Source organism: Loxodonta africana, chromosome 12, assembly GCF_030014295.1.
Source record: "Loxodonta africana isolate mLoxAfr1 chromosome 12, mLoxAfr1.hap2, whole genome shotgun sequence".
NCBI classification, from domain to species: domain Eukaryota; kingdom Metazoa; phylum Chordata; class Mammalia; order Proboscidea; family Elephantidae; genus Loxodonta; species Loxodonta africana.
Window position 1 is genome coordinate 78,254,672 of NC_087353.1, and position 26,009 is coordinate 78,280,680.

At 39.0% G+C, this 26,009-nt stretch overlaps 1 long non-coding RNA gene across 4 annotated transcripts in view; it reads left to right on the forward strand.

Moving 5' to 3' along the window:
• LOC111753039 (uncharacterized) overlaps positions 1-26,009 on the forward strand; it is a 74,301-nt gene that overhangs the window by 32,222 nt on the left and 16,070 nt on the right. For 3 of the 4 annotated variants that reach the window (XR_010323650.1, XR_010323653.1, XR_010323649.1), the window contains one exon: positions 1,479-22,306. The exons of the other annotated variant lie outside the window; for it this stretch is intronic. This is a non-coding gene — a long non-coding RNA (uncharacterized LOC111753039). Of the gene's footprint in view, positions 1-1,478; positions 22,307-26,009 lie in introns of those variants that run through there. 4 annotated transcript variants of the gene reach the window in all.

Genomic DNA, 26,009 nt, shown 5'->3' on the forward strand with positions numbered 1-26,009 from the left:
GTCCCTTTCTCCCTTCTCATCTCATCTCTAGACAGGAACTGCCTGTTTAGTCTCATGTATCTACTTGAGCTAGGAAGTACATTCTTCACAAGTATTTTATGTCTTATAGTCCAGTCTAATCTTTGTCTGAAGTGTTGGCTTTGGGAATGGCTTTAGTTTTGGGCCAGCAGAGAGTCCGGGGGCTAAAGACCTGAATGTGAAAACTGAAACCATAAAACTCTTAGAAGAGGATGCCGGGGCAAGGCTGTTGGGCCTAGCTTTTAACAGTGGATTATCTAATAACAAAAGCACAAACAGCAAAAGACAAAGTAAATAAATGGAATCTAATAAAAATTAAAAACTTCTTTTCATCAAAAGACTACCAAAAAAGTGAAAAGACAAGCTACTGACTGGGAGAATATCATCAGAAACCATATATCTGGTAAGAATTTAATAACCAAAATATATGTGAAACTTCAACAACTTAACAACAAAAAGACAAGTAACCCAATCATAAAATAGGCAAAGGACTTGAATAGACATTTCACCAAAGAGGACATTCGTATGGCCACCAGACACATGAAAAGATGCTCAGTGTCATTAGCCATCAGAAAGATACAGATCAAAACCACAGTGAGATACTATTTCACTCTCACTAGGATGGCTAAAAGGAAAGAAAATAACAAATGTTGATGAGAATATGGGGGAAAATGGAACCCTTATCTGTTGTTGGTGGGAATGCAGAATGGTACAGCCACTGTGGAATACAGTGTGGAAGTTTGTAAAAAACTAAAAATAGAACTACCATATGACCTAGCAATTCCACTCCTAGGTATATGCTTAAAAGATTTGAAAGCAGACAAACACCAGTGTTCATTGCAGCATTATTTACAATAGCCAAAAAGGGGAAACAACCTAAATACCCACCAAAGGATGAGAGGATAAACAAAATGTGCCACGTACATAATAATAGAATACTACTCAGACAGTAAGAGAGGTGAAGTCCTGATACATGCTACAGTGTGGATGGAGCTTGAAGACATTATGCTGAATGAAATGTCAACCACAGAAGGATACATGACTTCACTTATATAAAAAAAAAAAAGGCAAATGCACAGGGTCCAAAGTTTGTTAGTGGTCACCAGGGGCAAGAGGGAGGGGGGAGGGGGGATTATTGCTTATGGAGTACTGACTTTTGGTTTATGGTGATAGAAAAATTACATTGATTAAGTGTAGGGTTGCACAGCCAATTAATGTAATTGCTGTCAGTAAGTTGTGTACCTGTACAAAAAGTTGTATTGGCAAAAGTTGTGTGATAGATACATTTACAAAAATGATTAAAAAAAAAAAAAGAATGGCTGCTGAGGCTGCTTATGTACAGCTAAAACACCTCATGGGATTTGGTACTTTGGTGGTTTAGGGTCATGGTTTCATGGGACATCCCAGTTAATTGTCCTAATAATGTGTTTGAAACACTAAACTTCTGTTCTGCCTCCTAGTTCATTGCATAGTGCCTGGGGTCTTAAAAGCTTGCAAGCAGCTGTCCAAGGTGCAACAATTGGTCGCTATTCACCTGAAGCAACAGGAAGAAGTGGGGAGAGTCAGGAATAGGAGGAAATATGCGGCTGATCGCCTGCCTCCATGAGCAACTGCGTCCTTTGCCATGAGACCAGGAGAACTGGATGGTGCCCAATCTACACTACTGAACGTTTTGATCAAAGATTCTGTGGAAGATTACTGATCAAAAGGAAAAAAAATACAGAATAGGATTTCAAATTCTCATGGAATTGAGCTCTTCTGGAGCCATGGAGAATGGATGAACTTCTGAAACTGTTGCCCTGAGATAATCTTTAAACCTTAAACCAGAAATATCCCATGAAGTCTTCTTAAAATCAAACAGCAGTTTAGCTTAACTAGTAAAGAATGTCTGCCTTGAGTATTATGCATTTTTAAGGTCACAATTGGGATCAAACTGACAACAGCAGCTTAGAAGATTAGATAGAAAACTTAGAGGGCAGTGAGTTCATGTTAATCAGGAGAAACAATTCAGAAAAGGCGTGTGAGAATGGTTCCACAACTTGAAGAACGTAATCAATATCATTGAATTGTACATGTAAAAATTGTTGAATTTGTGTATATTCTCGACAACAAAATAAAATGAATTATTTTTTTAATTACAAAGAAAGAATTTTTGATGTATTTGAAGAGATGAAGTGAAGCAAGCAATAAGAATGATTCCGAGATTTCTAAACTGTTTAATTGAATCAGTGACAACATCATTATTAGAAATATTTTCCTTCGTTTCCTTTTGTACCTTCTTTCCAATATTTACAGCAGTGCCTAGCATACATAGTGATAAAAATAGGCAGTAAATATTTGAATGAATTGAATTAAAGAAAGTGTGGGAAGTGAGAAGGATAAGGCATAGATGTGTGTTTAAAGTAACTGTAGGATACCCAAGCAGGTGGATGGTGAGGCTAAAATTCTGGAAAGAATAAAGGTGGTTGGATTTGTAATATCGAAGCGGGGAAGAACCAACTTAGGAAATAAAGAGGCAATCTCAGAGATAGGAAAAAAAGGGTGTGGTTTCACAGAAAGCAAACAGCTAGTTCCTGGAAGGAGATAGCTAACAATGTTACTTGTTTCAGAAAAGTTGAAGAAAATGAGGACTAGAGAAGACCTTTGGATTTAGATTTTAAGAGGACATAAATGATCTTGGAAAGAAGAACTTAAATAGAACCATGAAGTGAAAGTCACGTTACAAAGGGTGTGAGGAATGGGTGGATGAAGACATAAATGGAGCAGCAAGTTCTCCACTCCAGCTTGGTTCCCTCCTTTCCCCCCAGAGCTAAAGAGACCAAAAAAAAAAAGCAAATCCATTGCTGTCGAGTTGATTCCAACTCATAGTGGCCCTGTAGGACAGAGTAAAACTGTCCCATAGGGTTTCCAAGGAGTGGCTGGTGGATTCGAACTGCTGACCTTTTGGTTAGCAGCCGTAGCTATCTAGTAACCACTACACCACCAGGGCTCCAAGAGAAGTGAGGCAGTTGGTAATCTGAGAGCTATCAATTAAGGAAAGTAGTTTGCTTTGTTTTAAAGACATAAGCATATTTTGTAGCGAGAGAAAAGAAAGACCCATAGTCTAAGGCAATTGTCAAAAATAGTGTACACAATAATAACAGGGATTTTGTTTAAAATGCATATTGCTGGCACTGCTGATTCGCGAGGTCTGGAACCAAAACTCACCATTTTTTAATAAGCACCACCCCTACCTCACCCCCCCCCCCCCACACACACAGAGAAGATTCTGGTAGGTAAAGTACTAAGACCAGACTTTGACTAACGCTTGAAGTCAAAAGAGAGGGGTGGGAAGGAAATTAGATTAAAAAAAAAAAGAAAAACCCAAGTGTAAGGGTTAAGCTTTAGGGAAAAAATGTACCTTTCTTTAAAACAAACAGGAAGAGATGGTACAGAGAAATTTAGAGATGGTGACCTGAGCATCAGAAAGGTTTTCAGGTGGGGAGGAAGGGCACATGAGCATGACCTTTTTGGTTTTTTTTTTCCCCTTTAAGTGGGAAAAAGCTTATCTTCTCGGGGCAGGCATGGGAGAATTTGAGGAGTATGGAAGAGGTTTGAAACAGCTGCTCTGGAGGAGTCAACGGAGCCAACAAGGGAGGAGCATAAACAACACTGGGCAGCAGTTGGGGTTCTATTAAGTTAGGTGGTACGACTTCATTGGACCCAGTCAGCAGTTACCTTAGCTCTCTAAGTGAGGAGTAGTCCTGAAAACATCTATCACCTTAATAATTCACCATGGCTCCATCATATGTAGATTTACTTAGACGTTTTTTGATGCTTTCAGCCTGTGTCACTTCATAGAATAACAAACTGCATATATTTAGTATAAAAGGTATAATAAAGTATCCAAAAATTACCTGAAACCCAGACCAAACCTGTGCTGTCAAGTCAATTTCAACTCATATTTCCTATGATTTGCTAGAACATGTTTATATTCATTCTTTCCATATTCTTCAGATTTTTATGCACTTTGATCACAATTCATATGATGAGGCCAACGCTGTGGAGGGTATTTATTTTCACTTGTGCACCAGCAGTTACCATCCAGTGCTCCGTTACCATAGTTACCACCAAGTGAATGCAGTGCCCTGGGTTAGAGCTAAGGGGACCTATCTGCTGAGTTTTCTCTCAGTTTGGATAAGTGAGAAACAGAACTAGGGCTTCGAACCCCTGCTGAGAATTTGCATTTCCACCTCAGATATACCAAATCAGAATCTACATTTTAACAAGATCCCCAGGTGATTCTTATGTATGATAAATTTTGAGAACCACTGCTCTACTAGTGGTTCTCAGAACCGGTCCCTAACCAGCAGCATTAGCATCGCCTGCACATTCTCAGCAGGGGTTCAGAGCCCTGGGTAGAACTAAGTGTGGAGGAGCACCTAGGCACTCTGGTTTTTGTCCTACACTTTAATTCTTTCAACAACCCTGTAAGAGGAAACTGAGGCTCAGATGTCTAGATTGCCTACAGCCGTAGAGCAAGGAAGTTGGGGAGCTGGAAATAAAGTTGCATCTGTTTTATTCCATGCCCCATACTCATTTTCATACCATGCTACATTGAGTAGGATGCAGGTCAGCCAATTATATTCTTTTGATTAGTAATTTCTTAATAGAAATAGCCCTTTGTCCAGTATAGATCAATAAACAAATGCAGCCTTGTGAATTTATTAAATGGAAAGGCTTTTTCATCTGTGCCTGTGATCTTGTAACTCACTTAAGACTTTAGTTGCTGGTACAGCACAGTCTTCTTGAGGACCAATGAGAGTTAAGAACAGTAGAAACGTAAAGGTTTCTGTTTTATTTTCAGTGTACTCTGATGATGTTAGTTCCCGTAGAGTCAATTCCAATTCATGGTGACTCTAGGTATGATGAATATAACAGCCCCATAGAATTTTCAAGGCTGTGACCTTCCGGAAGCAGGTCACCAGGCCTGTCTCCCAAGGAACCTCTGAGTGGGTTCCAACCACCAACCTTTCAGCTAGTAGTTGACCGCTTAACAATTTGCGCTACCCAGAGACTCCATATTTTGATGGTGCCCGGCATTTTAATCTTTTAGCCACAGCAATACATTTTTGCATTCCTGGTCTGTCTTCTGATACACCTAAGAGGGAATTTTTTTTTTTTAATAATTTTTATTGTGCTTTAAGTGTAAGTTTACAAATCAAGTCAGTCTCTCACACAAAAACCCATATACACCGTGCTACACATTCCCAGTTACTCTCCTCCTAATGAGACAGCCTGCTCTTCCCCTCCACTGTCTTTTTCATGTCCATTTGCCAGCTTCTAACCCCCTCCACCCTCTCATCTCCCTTCAGGCAGGAGATGCCAACCTAGTCTCGAGTGTCCACCTGATCAAGGAAGCTCACTCTTCACCAGCATCCCTCTCCAACCCATTGTCCAGTCTAATCCGTGTCTGAGAGATGGCTTTGGGAATGGTTCCTGTCCTGGGCCAACAGAAGGTCTGGGGGCCATGACCACCGGGGTCCTTCTAGTCTCAGACCATTAAGTCTGGTCTTTTTATGAGAATTTGGGGTCTGCATCCCACCGCTCTCCTGCTCCCTCAGGGGTTCTCTGTTGTGTTCCCTGTCAGGGTAGTCATCAGTTATAGCTGGGCACCGTGTAGTTCTTCTGGTCTCAGGATGATGTAGTCGCTGGTTCATGTGGCCGTTTCTGTCTCTTGGGCTTGTAGTCGCCTGTGTCCTTGGTGTTCTTCATTCTCCTTTGATCCAGGTGGGTTGAGACCAATTGATGCATCTTAAATGGCTGTTTGCTAGCGTTTAAGACCCCAGACGCCACTCTTCAAAGTGGGATGCAGAATGTTTTGTTAATAGATTTTATTATGCCAGTTGACTTAAATGTCCCCTGAAACCATGGTCCCCAGACCCCTGCCTCTTGCTACACTGGCCTTCAAAGCATTCAGTTTATTCAGGAAACTTCTTTGCTTTTGGTTTAGTCCAGTTGTGCTGACCTCCCCTGTATTGTGTGCTGTCTTTCCCTTCACCTAAAGTAGTTCTTATCTACTATCTAATTAGTGAATGCCCCTCTCCCCCACCCTCCCTCCTCTCGTAACAACAAAAGAATGTTTTCTTCTCAGTTTAAACTATTTCTCAAGTTCTTATAATAGTGGTCTTATACAGTATTTGTCCTCTTGCAACTGACTGATTTCACTCAGCATAATGCCTTCCAGGTTCCTCCACGTTATGAAACGTTTCACAGATTCCTCACTGTTCTTTATCCATGTGTAGTATTCCATTGTGTGAATATACCGTAATGTATTTATCCATTCATCCGTTGATGGGCACCTTGGTTGCTTCTATCTTTTTGCTATTGTAAACAGTGCTGCAGTAAACATGGGTATGCATGTATCTGTTTGTATAAAGGCTCTTATTTCTCTAGGATATATTCCAAGGAGTGGGATTGCTGGATCATATGGTAGCTCTATTTCTAGCTTTTTAAGGAAGCACCAAATCGATTTCCAAAGTGGTTGTGCCATTTTACATTCCCACCAGCAGTGTAGAAGTGTTCCAATCTCTCCACAGCCTCTCCAACATTTATTATTTTGTTTTTTGGATTAATGCCAACCTTGTTGGAGTGAGATGAAATCTCATTGTAGTTTTGATCTGCATTTCTCTAATGGCTAATGATCATGAACATTTCCTCATGTATCTGTTACCTACCTGAATGTCTTCTTTAGTGAAGTGTCTATTCATATCTTTTGCCCATTTTTTAATTTGGGTTATTTGTCTTTTTGCAGTTGAATTTTCGCAGTATTACATAGGTTTTAGAGATCAGGTGCTGATAGGAACTGTCATAGCTAAAAACTTTTTCCCAGTCTGTAGGTAGTCTTTTTACTCTTTTGGTGAAGTCTTTGGATGAGCATAGGTGTTTGATTTTTAGGAACTCCCAGTTATCTAGTTTTTCTTCTGCATTCTTAATAATGTTTTGTATACTGTTTCTGCCATGTATTAGGGCTCCTAACGTTGTCCCTATTTTTTCTTCCATGATCTTTATTGTTTTAGATTTTATATTTAGGTTTTTGATCCATTTTGAGTTAGTTTTTGTGCATGGAGTGAGGTATGGGTCTTGTTTCATTTTTTTGCAGATGGATATCCAGTTATGCCAGCACCATTTGTTAAAAAGACTGTCTTTTCCCCATTTAACTGTTTTGGGGCCTTTGTCAAATATCAGCTGCTCATGTGTGGATGGATTTATGTCTGGATTCTCAATTCTGTTGAATTGGTCCATGTATCTGTTATTGTACCAGTACCAGGCTGTTTTGACTACTGTGGCGGTATAATAGGTTCTAAAATCAGGTAAAGTAAGGCCTCCCACTTTGTTCTTCTTTTTCAGTAATGCCTTATTTATCCGGGGCCTCTTTCCCTTCCATATGAAGTAGGTGATTTGTTTCTCCATCTCATTGAAGAATGTCGTTGGGATTTGGATCGGAATTGCATTAAATGTATAGATCGCTTTTGGTAGAATAGACATTTTTATAATGTTAAGTCTTCCTATCCACGAGCAAGGTATGTTTTTCCACTTATGTAAGTCTCTTTTGGTTTCTTGCAGAAGTGTACTGTAGTTTTCCTTGTATAAGTCTTTTACATCTCTGGTAAGATTTATTCCTAAGTATTTTATCTTCTTGGGGGCTACTGTAAATGGCATTGATTTGGTGATTTCCTCTTCGATGCTCTTTTTGTTGGTGTAGAGGAATCCAAGTGATTTTTGTACGTTTATCTTGTATCCCGATACTCTGCTGAACTCTTCTATTACTTTCAGTAGTTTTCTTGAGGATTCCTTAGGGTTGTCTGTGTATAAGATCATGTAAGAGGGAATTTTTTTTTTCTTAAATATATCTTTACGTTGCACACGTGGCTGCTTATCTCTTCACAGACTGTTCACATACTCTTGCCTCATCCTCCTGTATTTTATCAACAAATATTTATTGAACAATTTTCCTAATCCAGCCATTATGCTAGGTATCCCAGTGGTTACCTAGGAAAGCCTAATGTTTTTGAAAACTGGAATTCGTTAATTAAAAATTCTGACATGTTCGTAGTTAATTCGTAGTGTGAAGTTTGGGTACTTTAGAAAAAGTTGAGATGTTGCCACTTTACAACAAGAGTGGGAAAAGCATAAGAAGGGCAGGATTTGGGCTAGATCTCCTTAGTCTTTATAAACAAAATGCATTGAGTTCTCTAATGTTGGCTGTGGATCTTGGTGGGTATTAAAGTATTTGAAAAACTAATAGAAATGATTAGTTGTGGGATCCTAAAAATAAGAATTTGTCTGTTCTTTTGAGTTTCTTTAAAAGATTTCCTATGCTAAATGAGTGGCAGTAAATTTAGAAAGACTTTAGTGTTTATTTTTAATTTTTTAATTAAAGATATCTTTCAGGTGTTCAATGGCTGCTACCTGTTGCCGTCAAGTCGATTGCAACTCATAGCAACACTTAGGACAGAGTAGAACTGTCTCAAAGGGTTTCCAAGGAGCGGCTGGTGGATTCGAACTGCCAACCTTTTAGTTAGCAGCCATAGCACTTAACCACTACACCACCAGGGCTCCACATATGGCTAGTACTCTCACATTAGAAAAGACAGGTCCAGGCCGTCCAAGGGATCATTTATGGAGTAAAATCTTAAATCATTTAGTATGCACCCAGGTGTTAGTAGTAACTCATTTTTTTTATGTGCTTATTTATTGTGCTTTCAGTTAAAGTTTACAAATCAAGTCAGTCTCTCGTACAAAAACTTACACGCACATTGCTGTGTACTTCTAGCTGCCCTTCCCCTAATGAGACAGCACACTCGTCTCTCTACCCGGTATTCACATGTCCATTCAGCCAGCTTCTGTCCCCCTCTGCCTTCTCATCTCTCCTCCAGACAGGAGCTGCCCACATAGTCTCATGTGTCTACTTGAGCCAAGAAGCTCACTCCTCACCAGTATCATTTTTTGTCTTATAGTCGAGTCCAATCCCTGTCTGAAAAGTTGGCTTCGGAAATGGTTCCAGTCTTGGGCTAACAGAGGGTCCAGGGAATAGTAACTCATTTTTATTACTTTAATTCATTTGAAGGATCTTTGCGAAGAAAAATTTGAGTTAAGAAAAGTTCAAACAACCATGTCATCACTATGAAAAGCAGGCAGCTGAGGGATGTGGGATTTGAGTACACAGGAGAGCTGTAAAGACACTTCAGCCCCTATAGATAGAGTTTCTTGCTCTATTTTGAAGGACTCTGGCTAATGTAGCAGTTGCTGTACTTGTTTTTAACTTTAGTAACACATAAATATAGTCTCAGTTTTAAAATGGAAAGTAAAAATATAGGACTTTCTTGCTCCTCCCTCCTTCCTTCACTTACCCACCCCCATTCCATTTTTCCTTCCCAGGAGTAACCACTCCTTAGAGTGGCCTGTGCATTTTCAAACTACATCTATATCATGAGATCCATATATATATATATATATAGTTAGTTATTTCATTAGTTCGTTTGTTCCCATTGTCAATTCCGACTCATGACAACCCCGTGTGTGTCAAGAGTAGAAGTGTGCTTCCTAGGGTTTTCAGTGGCTGCTTTTTCAGCAGCAGATTGGCAGGCCTTTCTGCCTACGTGTGTGTGTGTAATCCTCCCTGGTGGTACACTCATTTACTAGCCCCCAAAACTTGGCGCTTTAAACTCATCCAGAGGCGCCGTGGAAGACAGGCCTAGTGGTCTGCTTCTGAAAAATCACAGCCTTAAAACCGTATGGAAGACACATGAGACTATGTTGGCATCTCCTGTCTGGAGGGGAGATGAGAGAGCAGATGGGGTCAGAAGCTGGCCGAATGGACGCGACAAAAGAGAATGGAGGGAAGGAGTGTGCTGTCTCATTAGGGGGAGAGCAATTAGGAGTATTTTTTTTTTAGCAAGGTGTATATAAATTTTTGTATGAGAGACTGACTGGATTTGTAAACTTTCACTTAAAGCACAATAAAAATTTTAAAAAACCCTATGGAGCAGGTCTTCTCTGCACACATGGGGACACCATGAGTCAGAATCGACTTGATGGCAACTAACTATATATATATATACACACACACACACACACAATGGTTCGTACAGTTTTTTTCTCCTGATGTCTTAGAGATCTTTCCACATCAATTTGCATAGAATTATCTCATTCTTTTTAATATAGTATGTATGTCCTATAATTTGTTTAACCATTCCTGTATTGATAGGTGTTTAGGTTTTTTCCTATCATAATATGACAGTGAACGTCTTTATACCTGCTTCTTTATCCATATGAACAGGTATTTCTCTGGATTATGTGCGTAAAAATGCAATTGCCAGGCAGAAAGATACATGCAGTTTTAAATTTTGCTAGAAATGCAGTTTTGTCCCTTGGGTCCTCTGGGAGCTGACAATGTGGATGGTGTTAGAACTGTAACTGGTTTATTGAGGGGTAATGTCTGGGGATGACAGCAGCAGAAGGAAAAGGAAAGTGGTCAGACCATAATACAGATTTAACAGTCTCGCCACCTCAACAGGGCATTCTCGAGCAGAAATTGCCTGTTAGAGGGGGAGTGTCATAATGGGAGAAATGGCCAGACTCTGGGAATAAAGTGGCCTCATCTTGAAAAACGGCTTTGAATCTGTTCATTCCAGTTAGAACCCCTGCCAAGAATTTTCATTTCCACCCCAGATACACTGAATCAGAATCTATATTTTAATAACATCTCAGGTGATTCTTACGTATGATACATTTTGAGAACCACTGCCATAGTGTCGCTATGAATAGGAATGGAATTGGTCCCTAACCAGCAGCATTAGCTTCACCCTGAAGCTTGTTAGAAATGCACATTATCCAAGTCCTGTTGAAAAATCAGCCTGAAGGCACAAACTAACAGCTGAAGACTAACTGCATTCTTTGGAGCTAAACTGTTCTGAGCAGCTACCTCTGTGGATGCCACTGTAATATAGTTTAGCAAATTACAGTAAAGCACAGATTGTAGAGCCAAACTCCCTGGGATTCAACATCTTTGTATATTACTCAACATCTGTGTGCCTCCATTTCTTCACTATAAACTGGAGAAATAATAGTACTTACCTCATAGGGTTGTAACGAGATAAAAAGAGTTAACATGCGTAAAGCACTTAGAATAGTGCCTGGGACACGATAACACTATATAAGTGTTTGCTGCTGTTGGTATTATTATTCTTCTACCAATTGCTCTCCCAAAAGGCTGCACTTTTTCTTCCCACCATCCCAACAATGTGTAAAAGAGTACTTATTTCTCCATGTCTTTTCCAGTACTGTATAGCTATGTATGTTTTTAGTTTTTGCCAATTTGATGGCCAGAAAGTGATACTTTGTCTTAATTTTTACATCTTTAGTTATTATGAGGTTGAACATCTTTTCATATCATTTCTGTTTGTATACTTGAGGTTTTTAACTGTGTCATATTGATTTTTAGTACTTATTCACATATTCCAGGTCATTAAACTGTTACAGAGGTGTGTGATGGTTAAGATCGTGTGTCAACTTGGCTGGGCCATGATTCTCATTGTTTATAAAAGGGAGTTTCCTTGAGGGTGTGGCCTGCATCCGAATGTAAGTAGACATTCTGGCCTTTTTGCTCATTCTGGATCCTGCGGCTGTCTCCTGTTCGTCTGACCTTTGGTTCTTCGGACTTGAGCTATTAGCTTATCTGCCAACTTTGGGATTCGTCGATCTTTACAGCCTGTGTACAAGAGCCCTGTATTCCGACCTGCCGATCTTGGGTTCACATGAATCAAGAGTAGTAGCCTCTACCCTGCAGCTACGTGAATCAAGAGTAGCCTCTATCCTGATCCACAGACTTAGGGCGTTGCAGCTTCTACAATCGCATGAGCCGTTTTTTTGTTATAAATCTATATATATATTTATATGCTTTACTGGTTTTGATTCTTTAGAGAACTCAGCCTAAGATAGGGTGTAAGTTTTTTCTTCTAGTCTCACATTGTTTTACAAATTTGTCTTTCAGTGTTATATTTTATTTTGTCACGTAGGCGTCTAAAACTTTGTGGATCAGTTTTTTCTGTATGGGTTTAAGGTTTTGTGTCTTACTTTGAAAGGACTTTTCCTACCCTAAGATTACAGTTCTCTTTTTTGCATTTCACTTTGTAAAGCATCTTGGATTTACTTTTGTCTGTAATTTGGGATAGGTATTTTCTATCTAACTTAATTTTTCCCAATATTACTAGTCCATTTTTTTCCTGATGCTTTGAAATTCTAATTTTACCATATTCTAAATTTCTACACATACAGAGTTGGAAGATACGAACATCTTTAAGGGCTTTAACGTGTACTGCCAAATTGCCCTGAGGAAATCATATAGAAATATGCAATCCCCAACCTGAACTTTTTTTTTTTTTTTAAGTTTTTGTCAAGTTAGTAGTCAGAAAAATGAAAATGTTGTTTTGGTCTGCATTTCTTTGATTACTAAAAAGAGTGAACTCTTTAAAAATACATACTTTTGATGTTTCATATGCCATCTTATATGAATTGCTTATTCATATTCTTTGTTCATTTTTTAGTTTTGGAGTTTGATTTCACACTGATTTGAAAGAACTCATATATAAAAACTATTACCCCTTCATACCTATTACACACAGTTTATTATTTATCTTTAAATTGTACTTATGGTCTCTTTAAACATAAAGAAGTTTTTAAAATTTGTGATCAGAGCTATCAGTCTTTTTCGTTGTAGAGTTTATATACATACATCCCCATTTCCAAGAACACACAGTCAACTAGAATATTTTCCTTTATGATTTAAATTTTTACTTTAATTCACCTGCCATCTTGTTCTGGTGTGTGATATTAAGTAGGAGTCTATCTTAATTCGTTTCTAAATGGTAAGTCAGTTATCCAAAACAGTTTGCCAAATAATCCAGTCTCCCTTTAAAGATACACAAGAAACAGATAACAGTGGTTGTTGCCTCAAGAGAGGGGAACTGAGACACTGGAGATCAGTTGCCAAAGGGAAATTTACTTATTGCTGTACACTGTACTTTCTGTACTCTGATTTGATTCAATTCCAGTTTGTGGCTGTATATATAGTACATATTCAAAATATAGTTTAAAAAATACGTACATAGAAAGAAAAGTCATTTGTCATTTGTAAGAGATGACTGGAGAAATTCCAGTACTATTTTTAACCTTGGTGACTGCAAGTTTTGCCAAACCATATATGAAATGGAAAAAAAGACACTTTTTGTTGATTAGGTACTTGACCTCTCATGCCAACTTTTCCTTCAAGGTTAGATTCCATGGAATATATTTGTCACTGGCAAATGGTATTCTACTCTTAGTCCTTATCCAGAACCTTGTCGGCCTTTCTTCTCTTTATATTACTTAGTGAGGAATCTCTGAAGTTTTGCTTAAGTGTTTTTAATGTCTTCTAGAGGAAAAAATTTTCTTAATTTCCTCCATATTTGAACTCTCAGTAAATAGTACTTGCACTTAGATGAATGCTGTGCTTTGTGGATGTGTATGTGTGTGTGTGTGTGTATACTCACCAAAACATATATATATATATCACCAAAACGTTTATTCAGGCCCTGTCTGTGGTAGAATCCCTGGGTCACACAAACTGTCAAGCACTCGGCTGCTAACCAAAAGGTGGGAAGTTTGAGTCCACCCAGAGACACCTTGGAAGACAGGCCTGGCAGTCCACCTCCAAAAAAATCAACAATTGAAAACCCTAGGGAGCACATTCTACTCTGACACACATGGGGTTTACATGAGTTGGAATCGATTCAATAGCAACTGGTATGGTTTGTTTGCTTTGTTTTGGTCTGTGATAGGAAGCAAAAGTCAGTCTTTGTACCCTACCTTGAATGTTTAGATTTTTTTTTTCTACTAATTGAGCACCTTTCTTTCTTTTCTCAGGACAGTTCATAAATATTTTTTCTATTTTTTAAGGAAAATAATTTGGATCTTGTTATTTAATTAAAATTATCTGAACATGTCAAAGACATTTATCTTCATTAAATGCTAAATCCAATCTCTTTCATATAGTTTTCCCCCTGACAGCCGTTATCTCCATTATAAATGATTAAAATTCTATAAATTTAACCTGTATTTAGCTGACTCTGTCATTCCCTTACTAATTAATGCAAGACTTCATCCTCCTGTGAAGTTTCACCTTCTCCCCAATTGCTTTTGGGAGACAACAAGTCTGGTTGGCCTCTGTGCAGCCTCCTGTGTAGTACCAGTGCATACTGCCAAGCATTGATGCTGTTTCCACTGGGTAGCATGGCATCTGCTGGTACTCACCTTAGTCAGCATCACTGCTTCTGCTGAGTACTGCAACATCTGCCAACCACCACTGCTCCTTCTAGGTTAGATATTGATACACTGGTGTCCTCCAGATGGGAGGGTATTAAAGTTAGCTACATTATATTCTAATGAAATGAAAAAGCTACTTCTCTTCCATTTTGTGTAACACTGACTAGAACAGTACCAAAACGGTATTGCCACTCCCTCCAGTATCTTTCAGACTTCTAGTGGAACTGGCTCTTTATTTTCCCCCCACAACTTTTGCATCCTCCTTGGGCTTAGATACAGATCCACTGGAGACAAGTGCAAGTGACACCAGGCAGTACTCAGAATCACTCCTCCTCTGTGATGGATGATAAAGGCTTTAATATTAGGTTAAATTTGTCTCCTAGACTTTTTCTTCCATTAAATTGTTTCCCAGAACAATCCTTAGTCTTTAATGCAAATAAACTTCTTAAGGAAGGGTGACCACTGGAGCTCAAATCATAAAAAATTCTGTCCTGTCAGATCTTAAATGGAAAGTGAGTCAGATTGCTGCAGATCATAGAAGTTGGAAATTGTAGTCACCTTAACCCTCCAACACTTCAAGATGGAGAGAAATAGCTTTTCATCATGACTCCCTTACATGCTTGGAGGAAGAGGAGTCAGGCTGCCTTCTTGAGTTGGAACATTGTAGAGCATGGGTTTGGGCCATGCCAAAATCCTGAAGCTGTTTGCTGACATTCTGCACAATATGGTTCCAAGAAGAGCCCTGAACCTAAGGAAATTAACTTTGGTTCTTTTGGAACTAAGAATTCTTTCATACAGACAGCAAAGGAAAGCTGTATGCCGTATGCTAGACTTTGTAGCTGTGCCTGGGAGCTCCCCCCTTTTGAGGAATAGGCTTGTCTATTCCCATTTCTAAAGCCTTTAGTTCCACAGATGTAACTTCTTTTCTGGGACATAACTGTATTAGCACCTGCCACTGAGACCTAAGTTCAGACATTAATTGCCAATTCTGTAGTCTTTTTTTCTTTTCAAGTCTCTATTGCTGCTTTATTTTCCTTTCTCCCTTCAAATTAATTTGATAAACAGAAGGAATTGTGAGTGTGTCTCTGGTTTATATTTGCGTTTCATTGTAAATGTCCCAAGAACCAGTCCGGCCCGTTAGGAACCTTTATATTCCTCAAGGCTCATCTCAGCTTATGGTTTGCCAGCCATGTTAAGAATTTGTTTCTGATTCTCTTCTGGAGATACCTTTAGTCCATGAAGTAAATCCAAACATTGTAATTATTATCTGAATGTATCACTAAAATTAACATGTTTTGCTGGCTTATTGAAATAAATATCCATTTCTGTTTTTTATTTTCTTTTGTTATTTCTTCTCAAATAGTCAGATAAGTAACTGAAATAGTATCACTGGTCTAGGAAGGCTACTGTCTTAATGGTCTCTTCCTTAAAGTGAACAATCATAGACTAACCATTCCATAATTACCTTTTTACTTTTCAGACGGAGAGAAAAAAGTGATAAAATGTGGAGTCTTAAATAATAGTCACAAAAATAATATACAACAGATTGCTAATTCATTTACTGTTTATTGGGGACCTATTATATATCGGGCACTGCTAGGTGCTGGAGCCCTGGTGGCGTAGTGGTTAAGAGCTTGCTGCTAACCAGTAAGTCGGAATTCAGATCCGCCAGCCACTCCTTGAAAACCCTATGGGGCAGTTCTACTCTGTCTTACAGGGTCACTATGAGTTGGAATCGACTCTACAACAACAGGTTTTGTTTTGTTTTTTGGTGCAAGGTGCTGGATATATTTTGGTAAATAAGATGGATGCTGACCACATACTGAGCTTATAGTCTAATAGGTAAAAGTGATGGTAAGCAAACAAAAAATTATGAAAATAAATACAGTTGTGATAAAGGAGAAATATGGTTTAATGGGAGCCTACGACAGGAAGAAGGTACGACGGAAGGCTTCCCTAAGAAAATGATGCCTAAACTAAGAATGAAAGGAAGTGCAGGAGTCAGAAGAAAGTGAGCAGAAAATGGTGACGTAGACAGAAGGAATAACATATGCAAAGGCCTTGAAGTAGTGAAGAATTCCAGGGCATTTTAGAACTAAAGCAGGGGGAAAACTGGTGGGCTAACTTGTATGTTGTTGTTGGGTGCCATCGAGTCGATTCTGACTCATAGTGACCCCATGTGACAGAGGAGGTTTTCTAGGCTGTAATCTTTATGGGAGCAGATCTTCAGGTCTTTTTCCCACGAAGCTGCTGGGTGGGTTCGAACTGCCAACCTTTTGGTTAGCAGCCAGTGCTTAGCCATTGTGCCACCAGGGCCCCTTCTAAGTTGTGTAGAGTAAGGGAAAAAGGGATACAGCTGAATAAACAGGCATAGTCTAGATTGTATAAGGCCTGATAGAAGGTTTGGTCTTTATCAATTACAGCAGTTTGACAAAAGTCATATTTGCATTTTAAGAACAGTTACTCTGCAGCTTGAAGAAGAAAGAACTAGAAGGGTCTAGAATTGAGTGAAAGAGCCGTGGGGACACAATGGTTAAGTGTTCAGCTGCTAACCAAAAGGTTGGCTGTTCATATCTACCCAGTGGTTCCACAGGAGAAAGACCTGGCAATCTGCTCCCATAAAGATTAAACCTGTTGCCATCAAGTCGATTCCAACTCATAGCAACCCTACAGGACAGAGTATAACTGCCCGGTAGGGTTTCCAAGACCGTAATCTTTGCAGAAGCAGACTGCCACATCTTTCTTCTGTAGAGTGGCTGGTGGGTTTGAACCACCCACCTTTCGGTTAGAAGCCACCAGAGCTCCTTCCATAAAGTTACAGCCCAGAGAACCCTATGAGGCAGTTCTGCTCTGTCACGTGGGGTCACTATGAGTCGAAATCAACTCAGTGTCTCCTAACAACAACAACAAAATTGAGCGATGACAATTGATATTGATTTGGGATGTTGCATATGGCGATAGAAAAGGATATATATATATATATATATATATATATATTTTTTTTATATATATATATACTCCTCCCCCCGGCCCCATATTTAGACGGTAAATTTTCCTTCGTGATTTTAGGGTGGTGAGCTACAGGGGTTAGAAATAGGGAGTTCAGGATGACTCATTTGAGCAGCTGGATGAAAAAATAGTGGTGACATTAAGGACACTGGAAAGAACCAGGTTTGTGAAGGAAGGTGAATTTTTATATTTGTTGAGCTTGAGATGACTGTGAAGCATTTAAGTGGAAAATATTAAGTAAGCAGTAATATATAAGAATCTGGAGCTTAAAAGAGCTGTCTTAGCTACAGATAAATTTGTGAGTCATTGGCTTAATAGGTGATTATTGAATTTGTGAACCTAATTGAGATTGCCCAGAAAGAGTGTAGAGCTAGCATAGAAGGGTGGCTTAGGAACCAACTTGAATTCATTGGCGATATTCCGAGTAATTTTTTGTTATTGAAAAGCTTTGGTTTTATAAGAATTATACTATGTAATAACCTTGGTTGTTCTAATTGAGACTGTTAGGATACAGTAACTCTCTCTCATTAGATATACTTGCCATCTGTTATTTTTCTATATGTTTCTATTTTCTATTCAGACAATGAATAGACTTTGTAATTAATCTTCTAAATATAATGCAATTAATATAGTCTATGTATTTGGATTAGGCAGTGAGTTTTGTCTGGGTAAGGAATGAAGAACTATCCTGTAAAATGATTGAGGTGATGTGATCTTTAGCTGTTGGTCCCGACACAATAAGGAAAGTTGTGAATACACCTTGACAGTCATTTTCCATCAGCCATTGGGGATCTCCCTGTAGACAGCTTTAGAAATAATAAAAGTTTGTTACTCTAGTATCCTGTCTGATATAGTCTCTGACTGCCTAAGTCTGAATGTGTCATTAGGATGGTGAGATTTACACCCATTGCCACTAGGTAGCCACAGAAGGCAGGATAAGAAATTGGTAAATTGGATTCTGCCAAAATTTGAAACATTTGCCCTCAAAAGATACTGTTAAGGAGGCAGAACAAGATAGAGGTATAAGCAGCTGCACGCTCCCATCTCTCCCCCCCCTACAATGAAACCAGAAGAAAAACAAGTAAATTGGTGAAATTGATACCACAAATCACGGGTTCGAGCCACCTGCTGCAAAACCAATACTGAGACAGGAGGAGGTAAGCAGTAAAAATATGCACACCCATGTTCACTGCAGCACTGTTTATAATAGCAAAAAGATGGAAGCAAACAAGGCTCCCATCAATGGATGAATGGATAAATAAATTATGGTATATTCATACAATGGAATACTACGCATCAGTAAAGAACAATGATGAATCCATGAATCATTTCATAACATGGAGGAATCTGGAAGCCATTATGCTGAGTGAAATTAGTCAGTTCCAAAAGGACAAATATTGTATGAGGGAGGGAGAGGAAGATTCACTAATTAGATAGTAGACAAGAACTAATTTAGGTGAAAGGAAAGACAACACACAATACAGGAGAGGTCAGCACAACTAGACTAAACCAAAAGCAAAGAAGTTTCCTGAATAAACTGAACACTTGGAAGGCCAGCAAAGCAGAGACGGAGGTTTGGGGACCATGGTTTCAGGGGACATCTAGGTCAACTGGCATAATAAAATCTATTAAGAAAAAAAAAAGCAGTAAGAGGGCTTTATTGAATACCACTATTCAAGAGACAGAGGGGGTTAAATTTTTCCCAAATTCTGTCTACCCTAAAGGGTTGACGGGAAGGTTTTACATGGGAAAGACCAGGGTTACTTAATGTTTTGAGCACATAGTCCACAGATGGTCTTATACATCACAAAACAACTACAAAAACTCTTCATTAAACTAAAGATAAACATGTCAGGCATCTGGACTCTAATCAGTATATTTGTAACAGGCTGAAAAACTCTCATAAGAATCTCTCGGCTAGTGGAGCCTTTTTGCTAAGTCCACTGTGGCTGAGATAGGGAGCAAGAAAGAAAGCCTTCCTGTCGGTTTGCAGGCTGAAGGCCATTTCTCAAGAGAACAAAGAAAGAAGAAAAGAGACCAAGGCCATAGGAACTGAGATAGCCCCACACCCCTTTGGAAGAGACCGGTGCAGCTGGTGCAGTTAAAAAATGTTTAGAGATTACTTAGAGCATCATTATGGCATTAGTCCTGTCAAGCTCTCAATCACCTATTTTGAATAGGGGTAAACATGTGGTAAGGTATTGGGGTGTTTTTTATGTATAAGAGTGAAACAGGCTGCTCAGTATATTTTGAACAGAGCCTGCACCATTTTCTAAGAACTGGAGATTAATCACAACTTATACAGCTATACTAAAACAAATGAGAAAATACATTCTAATATTAAAACAGTAAAGAAAATGCATTTTTGCTACTTCAAAATCAATGGTCTCAGAACCCGAAAACCAGTCAAAGGGTTGCAGCAGCTAAGTGAATGCTGACCAAGAAAAGAAAGGCAACATATAAACAGTAGGAAAACATTGATTTCCCACCTGTCTGCATTCCACTGCCTCCCCAGATTGGCATAGCTGTATTGGAATGACCACAGGGCTGGTGGAAACCCTGGTGGCATAGTGGTTAAGTGCTACAGCTGCCAACCAAAAAGGTTGGCAGTTCGAATCCACCAGGCACTCCTTGGAAACCCTATGGGGCAGCTCTGCTCTCTGCCCTATAGGGTCACCATGAGTCAGAATCAACTGGATGGCAAGGGGTTTGGTTTTTTTGCAGGGCTGGTGCTCCCAGGCAGGGAGCCTGGTATTAAAGCAAGGACAGCTGGCGCTTACAGAGAGGGAAGGATTTATACACTGAGAATTATTAAACATTGCTGAAAGAAGTTAAAGAAAGCCTTAAAAAAATTAAAGAAGACCTAAATAAGTGGGAACACATCCCATGTTCATAGATTGGAAGATTTAATATTGTCGAGATGCCAATACTACCCAAAGCAATCTATGAATTCAGTGCAATCCTTATCAAAACCCCAACAGCCTCTTTTTTTAGAAATGGTAGGGGCCCCCAATAGCCAAAACAGCCTTGAAAAAGAAGAGCAAAGTGGGAGAATTCACACTTCCTGATTTCAGAATGCACTTTAAAGCTACAATAATCAAAACAGTCTGATAGTGGTATAAGGGCAGACATACAAACCAATGGAATAGAATTGAGAATCCAGAAGTAAACCCATACATCTATGACTCGATTTTCAACAAGGTTGCCAAGTCCATTCATTGGGGAAAGAATAGTCTCTTAACTCAAAAAGAATCAATAGTCTAAATGTAAGAACCAAAACCGTAAAATTCATAGAAGAAAACATAGAGGTAAACCTCAGTCCCTATGTTTTTGACTGTGGATTCTTAGAAATGACACCAAAAGCACAAGTAGCAAAAGAAAAAAAAAACTGGATTTCATCAAAATTAAAAAGCTTGTGTGCATCAAAGGACTTTATCAGGAAAGTGAAAAGACGACCAATAGAACGGGAGAAAATATTTGGAAACTATACCTCTGATAAGGGTATATACGGGATATATAAAGAACTCCTACAACCCAACGACAAAAAGACAAACAACCCAATTTAAAATTGGGCAAAGAACTTCAATAAACATTTCTCCAAAGGAGATATACAAATGGCCAATAAGCATATGAAAAGATGCTCAACATTATTAGTCATCAGGGAAATGCAAATCAAAACCACAATGAAATACCGCTTAACACCCACGGTTGCTATTGCTGTTAGGTGCTGCCCAGTGGATTTTCAACTCATAGCGACCCCATGTGAGAGTTGAACTGCCCCATAGGGCTTTCTAGTCTATAATCTTTATGGGAGCAGATCGCTTTATGGTCTTTTTCCTGTGGAGCCACCCAGCCCCTCCTTTGGATTTGAACCACCAACCTTTCAGTTAGCAGCCAAGCACTTAACCATTAAGCCAACAGTACTCCTTTATAGAAGGAGAAGGCTTGTTTAGGGACCTCTCACATGCGAGTTGAACGTGCTAACCACTACACTACAGAAACACTGGGATGGCTGTTACCAGAAAAACAGAAAATAGCAGTGTTGGCATGGATGTGGAGAAATTGGAACCCTTCTGCATTGCTGTTGGGAATGTAAAATGGTGCTGCCCCTATAGAAATCAGTTTGATGATTCCTCAAAAAGTTAAACAGAATTACCATATGACCCAGCAATTCCACTGCTAAGTATTTACTCAAAAGACTTGAAAGCAGGGAATCAAACAGATGTGTGTAGACGAGTGTTCATTGCAACATTATTCGTAATAGCCAAAATGTGGAACAACCCAAGTGTCCATCAACAGATGAATGGATGAACAAAATGTATGAAATATTATTCAGTCATAAAGAGAAATAAAATTCTGATGCATGCTGTGACATGGATTGACCTTGAAAATGTGCTGAGCAAATAAATCAGACACAAAAGGACAAATGTCATATGATCACACTTAAATGAAATACCTGGAATAGGCAGCTGCATAAAGACAAAATTTTATTAGTGGTTTCCAGGGGGAAGGAGGAAATTAGAGTTATCGCTGAAAGGGTACTGAATTTCAGTTCAGGGTGATGTAAAAATTTTGGAAATAGGTGTGATAGTAGCACAACATAGTGAATAATTAATACCATTAAATCGTACACTTAAAAATGATTAAAATGGCAGATTTGTAATATATATTTTACCACAGCAATGGCGCAGGACTGGGGAACGTTTTGTTCTGTTATACATAAGGTTGCTGTGAGTTGGAGCCAACTAGACAGCAATTAACAACAACCGCAATAAAATAAGAAAAAGACATTGTTAAGACAATTTAAAGGAAAGACTGGAGGGAAATATTTGCAAGAAGTGTCTTGGAAAATGGACTTGTATCCAGAATATACAAAGAGCTCTTAGAATTCAATGGTAAGACAGCCAACTTAATTTAAAAAAAAAAAAAAAAAGAGGCCAAAGAGGTAAACAGACACTTCCCCACAGAAGACACACAAATAGCAAATAAACACATGAGAAGATGCTCTACATAAAAGAAACCCAATTGCCATCGAGTCGATTCCAACTTCACGGTGACCCCATAGGACAGAGTAGAACTACCCCATCGAGTTTCCAAGGAGGGCCTGGTGGATTCAAACTGCCAGCCTTTTGGTTAGCAGCCATAGCTTTTAACCACTATGCCACCAGGGTTTCCATTCATTAGACATTAGGGAAACACAAATTAAAACCACAGTGGGAGTCCTCTACATTTTAGAATGGCCAAGACTAAAAAGACTGTTAAGGCCAAGTGTTGACGAGCATGGGAAGCAGCTAGAATTTTCATGCATTGCTACTAGGAATGCAAAGTGGTACAGCGACTTTCAAAAACAGCTGGTAATTTCTCATAAATTTAAGCATACACTTTCCAAATGACCCAGCATTTTCACTGTTATTAACACTGGAAAAACTAAAACATATGTTTACACAAAAACCTGTACCTGAATGTTTATAGAAACTTTATTCATAATAGCAAAATATGTATGATTCCATTAATGTATAGAAGAAACAGAACAATAGTGATAGAAAGCAGATCTGTCTTCAGGGCTCGTGGGGGGAGTATAAGGGAACTTTTTGTGACAATGCACATATTTTGTATCCTGATTGTTGTGGCTGTGTACAAATCAGAACTCATTGAATTGTACACTTAAAAGTGGTGAATTTTTTTGTATTTAAATTATACCTCAATAAAGCTAATTTCAATAATTGTGAACCCTTTAGAAAGCATTTCATTTGTAAAATGGGGCGGTAGATGTAAGGAAGTGAAGTTTCTTGCTCAAAATTACATGCATGAATAGTAAGCCTGTGGATAGAGTGCACAGCTCCAAATTTCTGCTCCCACTGGGCTGTGCAGTTCGCATTGTGCCGTATGTACTGTGCTTTTTAACTTTTGTAAATGTGCGTCTTGGCTCTCCATACATATTTTCAGCTCTTGAAATACAGAGATCATGTCTGTGTTCCTCATACATCCCACGGTATTGTACAGAGCCCGCGCTCAGTATTTGCTGAATGAATAAAAGCTTGGTGTAGCATGCCGTGCCTACAAGACCTGAACAGAAAAGTCAGGTTGTAGATCATGGCATGGTCCAGGCTTCTCAGATTCAACAAAACCTTCTCTGATGTGTGGTTTTCCTAGACTATTCATCTCCTTGCTTAGGAGATCATAGCTACCGCAAATGTAAGCTAATTAATGGAGGATTGACTTTATATATTTCTCTGAAAGCTTAGGTACTGTTTTCTGATGTTGAAAATTGAGGAGAGATATCACCTTACATTTTCAAGCTGAAACCAAATATAACTACTTGAAGAACACAGGCTCTTCTTAAAGATTAGATGGAAGAACAGCTGTCAGAATCAGAACTTGCAGCTTTCTCCAAAGCTCTCCACTCTTAAATCCATCCTCTTCTATTATAGAGGGACCAAACTAATGGTGTAGAATAAACACTCGTGTTGACTTTCTCCATATTTGCAAGATTCCAAACGTTTACAACTCTGACTCATTTTTTAAATAATTCAATAGATCTACAGAGATTGAACACAAAACTGGTTTTTTCTATCTAAGCACAAGAAAGCAAGGAACTGAAAAGTACTATGAAAGAGCAATAAATTTAGAAGGAATGTGGAATCCCACAAATTGTTTCCTTTCTTGAAGTAAAAGTATATACTTCTGGTGAAATAGTAGTATATCATTAGTCATATTGAACATTTATTAAGTTCTGTGCCAGACATTTTTTCTAAGTGCTTTGCATATATTATCTCTCAATGCTCACAGCACTATGAGATCATTCCATTTTTATCTCCATTCACAATTGAGGAAACGAGGCATGCAGAGGTTAAATAACTTGCCCAAAATCTCACTGCCAGTAGATGGTGGAGCTGGAATTTCAACCCACAGCCTGAACTCTAACCACTGTGATATGCTGTCTCCCATTTAGGACAATGGATAAGTGACTGAAGAGTTCAGAATTTGATTGCTACTTATGTAAATTGTTGTCTTAGTCATCTAGTGCTGCTACAACAGAAATACCACAAGTGGAAGGCTTTAACAAAGAGAAGTTTATTCTCTCAGTCCAGTAGGCTAGAAGTCTGAATTCAGGGTGTGTCTCCAGGGAAAGGCTCTCTCTCTCTGTCTGCTCTAGAGGAAGGTCCTTGTGATGCATCGGTCTTCCCTTAGTCTGGGAGCATCTCAGCACAGGAACCTCAGGTCCAAAGATTGCGCTCTGTCCCGGTGCTACTTTCTTGGTGGTATGAGGTCCCCACGTCTCTCTGCTCGCTTCTCTCTTTTAATTCTCAAAATTATGAGATTGGTTTAAGACACCACCTAATCTTGTAGACCTCATCAATATAACTGCCAGTAATCCATCTTATTACATCATAATGATAGGATTTACAACATATAGGAAAATCACGTAAAATGGTGAACAATCACATAAACTGGTGGACAGTCACACAATACTGAGAATCATGGCCCAGCTAAGTTGACAGATATTTGGGGGGGGGGACACAGTTCAATTCATGACAATTGTTAAAGGGGTACAGTTTATTAGGAAATGATTTAGAGTTGTTTAATATTGGGCTATCAACTAGGAAAAAGAACAGTTATTTTGACAGACCTAGAGGCCATACAGTGGAACCTTTGGTATACTTTCAGGGTAGTTATTTATTACTGTTACCCCACAAATTCCTTTCTGGGAAGGTGGTGGTCAGCACTTTCTAGCCTATGCAAGTAACACAAGTATGAGCGCACATTGCAATGTTTGAGAGTCGACAGTAGACAGCCAGGTTTTCTTGGAGATAAGTTAAAAGCTTAATGTTGAAGCAGGGAATCCTTCTGTTCTTGATTAAAGAAATTGGGGTGTTTCGTAAGGAGAAGGAGCTGGGGAACAGGGTATTTCTTGAACATTTATGAGAAAAAGTGGCTTGTGTGAGAGGAGGCTACATTGTAGAGTGAATAGAACCCAGGGAAGTCACACCTATGGACTGACAAAAAGAGGAACCCAAAAATATAATCTCCCACTTTGTATATTTTTTGACCTCCTGAAAGTTCCTCTTAGAGTCTCTGTCACTGGACTTACAAAGTTGTAATTAAGCCCTCTGAGATAAATCTGAATGTTCCTGAAGGTATTACTCTACAGCACTGGGAACTGGGGACTATTCATTTTCCTTACTCAATCGTGTTTAGGAAGCCAACATCAAGCGGCAGGAATGGTTTTGAAGTGGGAAATTGAAAACCTGGGTTTTGGTCCCAGCACTGCTAGTTATGGTGTATCTGTGGACTTCTCACTTAACCTTTCTGAGCCTCGGTATTCTCTGAGCCCTAAATGGGGGAAATTAGAAGAGATGATCGTTGAGATCCCTTCCAGCTCTAAACTCCCTGACTTCATGACTGCTTTTGGCCTGGAGCTTTGCATGATTGAGAGTCATTCTTTTCTGCAGCATTGCTTGTTTACTTTTTGATCATTGTCCATAGGTGAACTTTTTCTATAATTGAAGACTCTGGGGTCGTGAAGGTTCAGCCTTTTCTTTAAAATACTTCTGCAAATAATTCTGCAGTACTTTTATGCCCACAAAAATGATATGACCTACCAAATTTGTCTGACCTTATTCTCATTACCAGTATTA